This window comes from Myotis nattereri, assembly GCF_964212035.1.
Source record: "Myotis nattereri genome assembly, chromosome: 11".
NCBI lineage: Eukaryota > Metazoa > Chordata > Mammalia > Chiroptera > Vespertilionidae > Myotis > Myotis nattereri.
This window is the reverse complement of record NC_138086.1, coordinates 58490275-58501035: the sequence shown is the minus strand read 5'-3', so window position 1 is coordinate 58501035 and position 10761 is coordinate 58490275. Positions and strand designations below refer to the sequence as shown.

Here is a 10761-nt window from a genome sequence, read left to right as displayed (position 1 = left end):
CACTGGATTAGCTGGGGCGGTCCAATGTAACAAACTACCACAAATTTAGTAGCTTAACCCAACATCCATTGACTAGCTCCCAACTCTGTGTCAGAAGTCCATCATGGCATGGAGGAATCTCTGCCCAGGATCTCACACAGTCAGATCCAGGTATCAACCAGGCTGGCACTTCAGGGATGGCTTCTGAGGACAAGTCCAGTTGCAAATGCATTTATGATTTTGGCAGAATTCAGTTTTTGGTAATTACATAAGTCAGCGATTTTTACTTTTTTTCATCTCATGGCACACAAAACTAATTACTGAAATTTTGCGGCACACCAAAAAATATTTTTTTTTGCCCATCTGCCCCCCAAAATAGGTATAATTTTGATTCATTCACACTGGACGGCTATTGTGTTGGCTGTTGTCTTTTTTTTATTTTATTTGACAATCTATGGGAAAACACATAATTGCTCCTGACTAAGTAGTCAGATATTGCATGTTTTAAAAATTCTTATGGCATATCAGCTAAAATCACTGACATAAACCCTTAAAAGTAGAGTTTTCTGAAGAGGAAGCAGAGATATAAAAAGCATGAGTAGTATTCAACACACTATTGCTAGCTGGAAGATGGAGGAGCCCTTTGAAAATGAATGTGGGTGGCTTTAAGAGCTGAGAGAGGCCCCAGAAGACAGTAAAGAAACCAGAACCTCAGTCCTATAAATGCAAGAAACAGAATTCTGCCAAAATCATGAATGGACTTGCAACTGTACTTGTCCTCAGAAGCTGTCCCTGAAGTCCCAGCCTGGCTGGCACCTGGATCTGACTGTGTGAGATCCTGGGCAGAGATTCTTGCCACACCATGATGGACTTCTGACACAGAGGTGGAAGCTAGTCAATGGATGCTGGGTTAAGCCACTAAATTTGTGGTAGTTTGTTACTGAGCAATTGAAAAGTACGATAGCAGGCACTTTGCCTTTTCATCTTTAATCCCCAGTGTTTAGCCCCGTGCCTGGAACCAATTAGCTTCCAAGTAAATACAAACCAATTAATTGACTGAAGGAGGAGGTGGGAAGAGGGGACAATGGAAGGAAAAGGAAAAATGAAAACAGAATAGAAAATAGAGAAGGATTTTAAAAAGAGAGAGAGATCAAGAAGAGGGGAGAGCATTTGAAAGAGGATTTTCACTGAAAGTACATCATGAAAATATGTCCAAAAAACATCTATATTATCTTTCAACTCCAGAAATTCAGACTTGTCAATGATCTTTTTATTTTCACAAAATGGTTTGATTATTTAATTGTGTAAATCTGCCATTTGCTTAGTTTCCTGTTGGCATGCCTTGTGACTTGAATGAACAGAAATCATATACATGATTTTACTTTAATTAAGCACAGTTCAGATTTAAGGCTCAAACATTCATTTTCTGATCTCGTATGTGCCCAGATAGTAAAGAATGGCCTGCTCGTAAAAGTCCCTGAGGGCAGTAAGTCAAGGGGAATTGGAACATTAATGTGTCTGGATTTTGAAGGAACTCGGCAGAAATAATTATAAATTATTTTTGTGAAATTCTGTACCTTGTTCTGCTCTAAGAAACAAAGAATGAGTTGATATCCTGCATGACCACATATCTGGATCTTTAATAATATAATAAGAGCACAACCTTCTGGTACCTAAAATTTCACTTTTACAGCTCCCCATATGAACAGGAGAATAATTTCCTTGACACAAAATATCTTCCTCATCTATACACTATAGTCCTTGTAATTTCACCATTAGATAAGCAATTTTTTAGATTAACTATTGGTGCTAACCCTTATGAAAAATGGTTATCTTACTGGAAGGAATAAAATACAAGTTAATTAAACTTTAAACATTAAAATGTATCAGATGATTTTTCTCTCCCTTGCACGTACTGGTAAGCAATGAGAACCTGTAAGGGAACACGCTGAAGAGAAACTACATCAGAGTCAACTTTACTTTTTTGGAATTCTCTGTAGCAAGAGCCATGGAGGAAAGATTGTAATTGAGTTCCACTTTAGATTTCACAACCTAATCTATTGCATGGTCAAGGGCATGTTCAAATGTCAAGGCAAGGAAGGTTGCTATAGAGCTTAGCTTCTTCCTTTATCTGATTAGAAACATAAGGTGAATATGCTCATCAAATGTTTATTTTTTAAAAAAACTTTATCATCAATGCCATTCCTTTATTGCTTTATTAAAAAAGTATAAATTATAGCCCAGCCTGTGTGGCTCAGTGACTGAGCATTGACCCATGAACCAGGAGGTTGTGGTTTGATTTCCTGTCAGGGCATATGCCTGAGTTGCAGGCTAGCAGCCAATCGATGGTTCTCTCATCAATGTTTCTATCTCTCTAACCTGCTCCCTTCCTCTCTAAAATCAATAAAAGCGTATCAAAAAATTGTAAATTATATTTTCTTCCAACTTTATTGAGGTACTAGAGGCCTGGTGCACCAATTCATGCATGGGTAGGGTCCCTAGGCCTGGCCGGTGATGGAGGCCTATCAGGGGGAACTGTCGGCTGGGGGGAGGGGCCATGGAAGGTTGGCTGTGGGAGTGCACTGACCTCCAGGGGGCAGCACCCACACTGAGCATCAGCCTCCTGTTGGTCAGTGTGCATTATAGCAACTGGTTGACCAGTCGATCTGGTCGTAATAGTCGCTTAGGCTTTTATAGGACCCCACCCGTGCACGAATTCATGCACTAGGCCTCTAGGACCTCAATAAGATGATTGACTAATAAGATGATTCTTTTTCACAGTGACAGGATGACAACCTCATCTAGCTGAAGAAAATAGAAATCTTTGGGCATTTAGCTGAAGAGTCCAGAAGAGTGAAGACTTTAGAGTGAAGACATTTGGAAGACCGAATGTCAAATGTTCATTGAAATCTTGGTCTCTCTGGCTGTCTCTTTCTTCTACACTGTTTCTAACTTTCTCTTTTCTCATTGTTTTTCCACTTTCCCCTCCCTTCCAATCTCCTCTCTCTCTATGTCCCAAATTTTCTTTTTCCTGTATTGGCTTTATTCTCTGAAAATTTCTTTTCTCTGGTAAATTAGATGGCATCATATGGTGCCCAGGGATATATTCTGCTTTATAGCCTATATTTCCAGAGAGAAAGGATGCAGCACAAATCTTGGGAATGACCCTGATGGGCTAAGGTTGGGTATCTTTCCAATCCCCAAACACAGAGATTGGTTCCCTCTTCTTCATATGAGAGGTTGTTTTACTCGAAGAAGGGGGTGGGGGGCGGGCGCGTGCGGGGAGCTATGCATATGAATCTATAGTTTCCACAATCTAATTTCTGGGGTCTGTTTAGATTGGTGGGATTAATCAACACTTGGCTTTATTTCTTTTTTAAAAAATACGTTTTTATTGATTTTGGAGAGAGAGGAAGGAAGAGGGATAGAGAGATAGAAACATCAATGAAAGAGAAACATTGACCAGCTACCTCCTGCATACCCTTACTGGGGATCAAGCCCACAACCCGGGCATGTGCCCTGACCAGAATCAAACTGTAACCTCTTGGTTCATGGGTTGCTGTGCAACCACTGAGCCACACCAGCTGGGTTCATTTTCTTTCTTTTTTTTTTCTGCAAAAAGCTTTATTGTTTTATTTAGTCCAATGCATGGGAGAGGGCTTCAGGATGGTTAAAAGACTGACTAGTAGTTTCGGGATGAGGCTCAGGTAAAAGCCAGAGACACCAAAGGAATGCAGAGAGGCCTCTGAAAGGCCTCTGGGCTCCAAAGGCTCCTAGTCGTGCTTGGGGTGAGCCTTTCGAAGAGATACTCGCCCAGCCCAGCCTGGGGGCTGGCCAGCCTGCAGATGTTAGTCAGGTGGTCGCCCATCTTCTTGATCAGTTTCACCTGCTCATCCCGGAAGTGGTTCTCCAGGAAGTCACAGAGATGAGGGTCTGTGCAGGTAGAACCCGGGGCCGGCAGCTCCACCAGGGCCTGGTTCAGGCTCCTCTCCCAGGCCAGGGCGGCCTCCATGGCGTCCTGAGTTTTGCCCACTCGTCCTGGGGAGGCTCCAGCACATCCTGGAAGAGAACGCGGCCACCGTGCTTGTTTTGCAACTTTAAGAGATGCTCAGCGCCCTCGTGCTTCTTCCCCGCCAACTTGCGGAAGAAGTGGCCCACGCTCTCGAGAGCCACATCTTCCCGGGTCGAAATAGTAGCCCAGAGAGAGGTAGGTGTGGGGGACCCACAGATGCAGGTTGGCCAGGCGGTTGACCGTAGCCTCCACCTTGGTGGAATAATTCTGACGAATTTGAAAGTTCATAGTTGTTCAGCAATAAGGAGTTAAGGTAGAAAAAAAAAAGTGTGTTGGCTAGTCCCAGAGGTGGTTCTGAAGGTGGTGGCTGGATGAGATGCAGGAGGGTGGTCAGAGGCTGGGAGAAGAGGGGTCCCTGGGTCTGTTTCATTCAAACACTGTTGAAGCAAGCAAGAGACAGACCCGGGACCGCTGAGGGCACTGCCTGGTTTTATTTCTTTACAACAGAGGGCAAAATTTTTATTTCACATTGATGTGGAATGCCTTCAACACTTCTGCAGCAGAAGTGGAAGAGGAATAAAAAGAGGAGGGGAAAGGAACACTGAAATTTTATTCTCTTCTATGAATACAACTGCTAAAACACTGCTCTTCAAATTATGAAAGAATAATTTCAACACTAAATACATGCACTATTTTTGATGAAGTTGGAGATCCAATTCTACTTGGACTACCGTATTCTCAGAGTTAAAAGTTAGTTATATCTGTCAAAAATTAAGTTCTGGAAAGGAAGAATTCTAGGCTTGATTTTGACTCCAATTCTTTAAGAAATTTTTGTTGCATAATATGTTTTTAATATATATACATATATTTGTTGATTTCATAGAGGAAGGAGAGGGAGAAAGAGATAGAAACATCAATGATGAGAGAGAATCATTGATCAGCTGTTTCCTGTACCTCCCATACTGGGGAGCGAGCCCGCAACACGGGCATGTGCCCTGACTGGGAATCAAACCCTGACCTCCTGGTTTGTAGATTGATGCTCAACCACTGAGCCATGCTGGTTGGGCTGCATAATTTTTTTTAATAAAAAATACATAATACATACACATTAGTGACTAGTTACAGGATTAATGAAGATCAAATAAAACTAGCATTATAACATTTCAAATGCAGAAGAAAAATGGATTTGAATCTTATCTTTTTCAAGTTAGAAGTGTTTCTTGTAGCCTTCAAGGAATGTTTTCGGTGTGCTCCTACTGTTAGGTACCAATATGTAGTGCAAGAAGGCTGAGCTGTTCCCAGAAAAGATGAAGTCAAGTCAAATCTTCCCAGAGAACTCTTCCCATCACACTTTCTTAATTATCCCTTTAAAAAAGAAGCCCCAATTAAAATTTTTTTAAGCCCAATAGAGCTAAAATTACTGATAAAAGTTTTTAAATGCTTATTCTCGTGTACTTTAATTAAAGTACAAAGAGCCTTGCCCTCTAATTTTTAAAAATGTTTATTTTGAAAGAATTTTAAGCTTCTTAAAATTACAAAAATAGTACTGATTTTCATATATCTTTCACGCAGCTTCTTCTAATGTTAACATCTTCCATAATCATAGTACAAGTACAAGGATCAAAACTAAGAAATTGACGTTGGGTATAAAGTACAAACTTATTTGGATTTTCCCAGTGTTTCATCTAATGTCCTTTTTCTGTCCAGGATCCAACTGAGGATCCACATTGCATTTTACTGTCATGTCTCTTTGAGCTCCTCCAATCTATGATGGTTCTTCACACTTCCCCTGTCTTTCATGGTCTGGACTCATTTGAAGAGCACCGGTAAGTGATTTTTGTATAAAGCCCCTCGATTTGGGTTTATCTAATGTTTCCTCATGATGAGATTCGGGTTATATAGTTTGGGGAAGAATACAACAGAAGGTTTCCCTCTCAGTACATCATGTCAGGGGGCATGGGATGCCAGTATGCCTTAATTCTGGCAAAGTTACCCTTAATTACCCGGTGAAGGTGGTGTCTGCTGGGCCTCTTCACTATTTTTTTTTCCTTTACAATTAATAATAACTATCTTGGGGGAGATATTTATAGACTGTTGCTCCTTCAATTTTACTCACTAATTCTGGCATTCATTGGAGGATCTTTTCTACAACAATTATTACACACTACAGGCCCAGCGCATAAAATTCGTACGTGGGTACAGTCCCTTGGCCTGGCCTGTGATCAGGGCCATCTTCCCCGGCTTCCTGTAGCTGGCCCTGTCCCCCACCCCCAGTTCCCCATTCGCCATTGGGTGATCGGAGCCTGCTGGCCGGGGAAAGGAACTGAGAGGTGGTCAGTACGGCTCATAGTGACTGGTTGAGTGGTCATTCTGCCGTTAGGATCAATTTGCATATTACCCTTTTATTATATAGGATTATTGATTGGAATGTTTCTGTAAAGAAGAGCTGCCCTTCTTTATTTATTTATACATTCAATTATTTATTTGCACTTGCATGGACTAATGGGTATTTGTTTTATTGTGTAGGTTATGATCTAACACTCTCCTTATCTATTTTGTTGCTCAACCTGTGGCCCTTGATTCTCTTTCAGGTTATCCTGTTCTTCACTTCTTATGATTCAGAGTGAAGGAAAGGAAGGGGCCACATGTATTTTGAACACTAGAAAGCTAACTGATAAGCATTTAATAAAGGTTTGCCATGTTTCAGGCATCATTGAGTATAAGAATATAAGTGTGGGGGGGGGGTCTCAAAAATTTAACCACGTAAAATATGAGTTTCTTTATGTGAGGTTGATGAAATGATCTGAGCCAGCACAAGTAGTAGCCAGGTAGCTGGAGTTCCAAGACCTGGGATACAATAGTCAATGTGTTACATGTGAAATTTGCATTATGAGGCGTTCTTGTATTTTTTCATATATTATCATCTCAGTTAATTTTCACAAAACCCTATGAGAAAGATATGACTATTATTCCCATTTGACAGATGAGAACATTGCGATTGAAAGAGGTCAGGTGCCTTGCCCATGGACATAGATCAGTGTTGTTTTCAACACTAGCCCAGATGTGGCTCACTTGAGAGAAAAAGCAAATTTATCAGGATCCCAGCCTGAGATTATAAATATGGGCTCAAATTTAGGGGAAAGCCTTCTCTTACATCCCCAAAGCCAGAATTTTAATTCAAGGCAGCCACAGGGGCCCAGAAATCAGTACTGAGATGGGAAGCTGTTAAATCCTCTTGGTCTTGTGTCAAGAATGACTGAGGAAATGTGGCCTTGGACCCTTCAAGAAGGGAAGTCAGTGCCCCTGAGGGGGGTTAGAAAACAGACCTAAGAGAAATGAGGTGAAGATTGATAAGTCCATCAGTGCTAAAGACATTTTAAACCAGACAGACATGGTCAGGAATAAAACTACTCCATATACCACAGCTGTAAACTCTCCTGACAATATTTTTGAGGATCCTTGACAACTGCCCAAATAAAACTCATACTTGATTGTACATAATCTGCCTAATAAAAATCTGTTTAAATGGTGACATTTTGAAAGTTCTTTCTAGTACCTCAGGTAGCTTAAAGGGAGAGTTTTCTTTTGTACAGCTACATCACAATAATTGGTTGTAAACTGAATGAAACATACTGATTATCAATTAAGTGATGGGAGTGATAAAAATGCAACACTTAGCTATTTGTTTTCAAGATTTTCCTTTATTCCTGAGATTCCACATTTATTTCTATCAATCTAGCGATTAGAAAACAAAGTTCTGGTAAATGAAGAAAATGCTATATGAATAAGAGCTAGGGGAGCAAAACCTGTACTGGGCCAAGTAATGATGCTCTGTTCATTTCCGTGTGTTTGTCAGCAAGTGCACACAGCAATTTTCATTAGGAGCTTTTACTAGAAATAAATACGAACCCAAATTTAGGGAAAAGCCATTGCTGATTTCTTCCTCCCGGGAACCCCATTTGCTGCATCTTCCAATATGTGACTTCCACATTCTGTTGACACTGTTAGAGCCAGCAACCTAGAGAGTAATTAGTTGAGGTTTTGTCTACACAGTACCAACATAAGCAATTGGAAAGTGAAAAATTCAGCCAAATAAGTGGGCTTTGTGTATGGAGGTTCCTACATGATGCTCTTTTTTTTTGTTCAGTGAAAGGAAAATGCATTTGGACTAACTGGCTCTTTCTTCGCCATATGGACCACATTATCAACAATTGGCCCAGGAGAGTTAAGTATGTTAGAGTGTTTCTTTGCGAGGGAAAAGGGAAGAGAAGGAGGCAAAAGGTTGCTGGGAAAAAAAAGGTAAAGTATCAGCAGGTTAGCTGAGGAAGACCAGAAGGAGGGTAGGAATGAAGATTATAAAGGTGACAAGCAGGGTCTACTCAAGATCTGAGATGTGTTAGCAGAACTATCCTTCGTTCTCTTTAGTGTTTTACATTTGTATGTCTTTCCCTCATTGCACCAATAAAGCCATGGTTCTTGAACTTGAGTGTGAATCACAGCTGGCCCACCTCCATAGTGTCTCAGGCCATAGATCTGGGGTAGGGCTCAAGAAGTTGCATTTCTAATAGGTCTCAAGGTATGTCAATTGAAATACTGAGGTTCATCTCATTTACAAAAAAATAGAGAAATGATAGTAAATAAGACACCTACTTGATGAGATGATTACCAAGGGGAAAAAAAGGGCTCTATTATGGTAGAGAAATAACTCTTAGTAGAGTAACATCTGTCTTAATGAACCTTCAAAGAGCCCAAAGGATCCTGCTTCACCTCTCTGACATTGTTGTGTTGGTTGTTGTCATTTTTTTACTTGACAATCTAAGTGAAAAGAGGTCAGTGCCTGACTAAACAGCCAGGTATTGCATGCTTTAAAACTTCTTGTGGCACATGGGTTCAAAATCGCTGCTCTAGTCTCCTTCTAGAGCTCCTCCAGTGGTGGTGTAGGTTACCTATCTGCCACAATAAGCCCACTGGTTGACACTAAAGGGGAAGTGAGTCTGTTATCTACAACTCAGAACCCAGCTCACTACACTTGCTGTTTCTCAGTATGTCAGCTGGATCTACTGTGTTATTCATGTAACCTTGACAAATATTATTGGAAATTACATAACCAAGCTCATCAAGGCAATAAGCTTATTATATACTAGAGGCCTGGTGCACAAATCCGTGCACCAGTGGGGTCCCTCGGCCTGCCCTCCTGAAATCCGGGACCCTTTGGGGGATGTCGGAGAGCTGGCTTCATCCCGATCCCACAGGCCAGGCAGAGGGACCCCATTAGTGTACAAATTCGTGTACTGGGCCTCTAGTGTGTGTGTGTGTGTGTGTGTGTGTGTGTATATATATATAAACATGGAAACTCTATGAGCTATTTCTTTTACTTAGTTTTATAAGCATATTGTTTTTATTTTTATACAACTCATATAATGTTATGAGTGCATAATATCCCCAATTATCATGCATTGGTTTAAGTTCTCTTATTAACTATTACCAAACTTTGGGTTGTTTCCAGTCTTAGGGTAATATAAATAATTGCATAATAAACATCTTTATGCATGTAGCTATTTTTCATATTTAGAATTCTTTCCTTAGGAGAGATTCACAGCACAGTAATTAGTGGACTCTCTTGATTAAAATTAGCTAAGAGCTTTCTGAAATGAATATTCCAAATTATACTCCATTTGAGGTACCAGATCTTTTGATTAAAAACCCCAAGGAACAAACCAAACTACTGGGAGAAAAATAGGGTGGTGGAGAGGCATTTGAATGGCTTGATTTAATTTGAATTTTGTAATTACTAGTGAAATTGAACATTTTCCCATATATTTGTTACCTACTTGAAGCTTCTCCTTACAAATTATACTCTTTACACATTTATTAATTGGGGTCTTGGTGATCTTTTTTAAAAAAATTTTATAGAGATGAAATTACAATATGTGGCCTTAGTCAAGGTCACAGGTAGTTGAAAGACAGGAAGATCCCAGAGTCCAAGTAACAAGCAGAGACATTCATGCCAAATAAATGGAAGTCAGAGCAGCCACAGAGAGCAAACAAAGATGTAAGGAATAAAGTCTGATGTCAAAAGCCAGCTTCCTAGTATTTGTGTGGCCTCATAAAAGAGTTAGTTGAACTAATTCATATTTTGGGGTGCTTTATTTTGAAGTGGCAATGTAGTGTGATAAAAAAGGTGTGAAAGTTGAAAGACTAAGTACCAGGTATATCTTTCAGTCAAGTGTCTATATGGGTTGGATGTCACCAATGGCCACACATTCTTTCTATGTCTATAACAGCCGTGGGCAAACTACGGCCCGCGGGCCAGATCCGGCCCGTTTGAAATGAATAAAACTAAAAAAAAGAAAGACCATACCCTTTTATGTAATGATGTTTACTTTGAATTTATATTAGTTCACACAAACACTCCATCCATGCTTTTGTTCCGGCCCTCCGGTCCAGTTTAAGAACCCATTGTGGCCCTCGAGTCAAAAAGTTTGCCCACCCCTGGTCTATAATATACCCCTTTGTAACGTGCTTTTGCAGCCCTTTTCATCAGAGATGGAGCCTGTTTTTCTAATACTTGCATTTGTGCTTTGTCATGAGACTTGCTTTGGCCAGTGGGCCAAACATTAGTAAACAAATACGAACAGAGGGAACCATTGTATGTTTTTTAATGGAAGAGAGATGCTTGAACTGTGATTTTTAAGGCAACTCTGATAGTGGTATAAAGGAGGGATTACAGAGGGAGAGATTGGAGGCAGGGGGATGCATCCATCCATTGA

At 40.5% G+C, this 10761-nt stretch overlaps 1 pseudogene across 1 annotated transcript; it reads right to left on the bottom strand.

Annotated features, from left to right (window-relative positions):
• Nucleotides 1-3752: 3752 nt before the first annotated feature.
• LOC308527448 (ferritin light chain-like) lies at nt 3753-4279 on the bottom strand (annotated as a pseudogene). The gene has a single exon. The product of its transcript is annotated as a ferritin light chain-like (transcript).
• Between the last annotated feature and the right edge of the window lie 6482 nt (nt 4280-10761).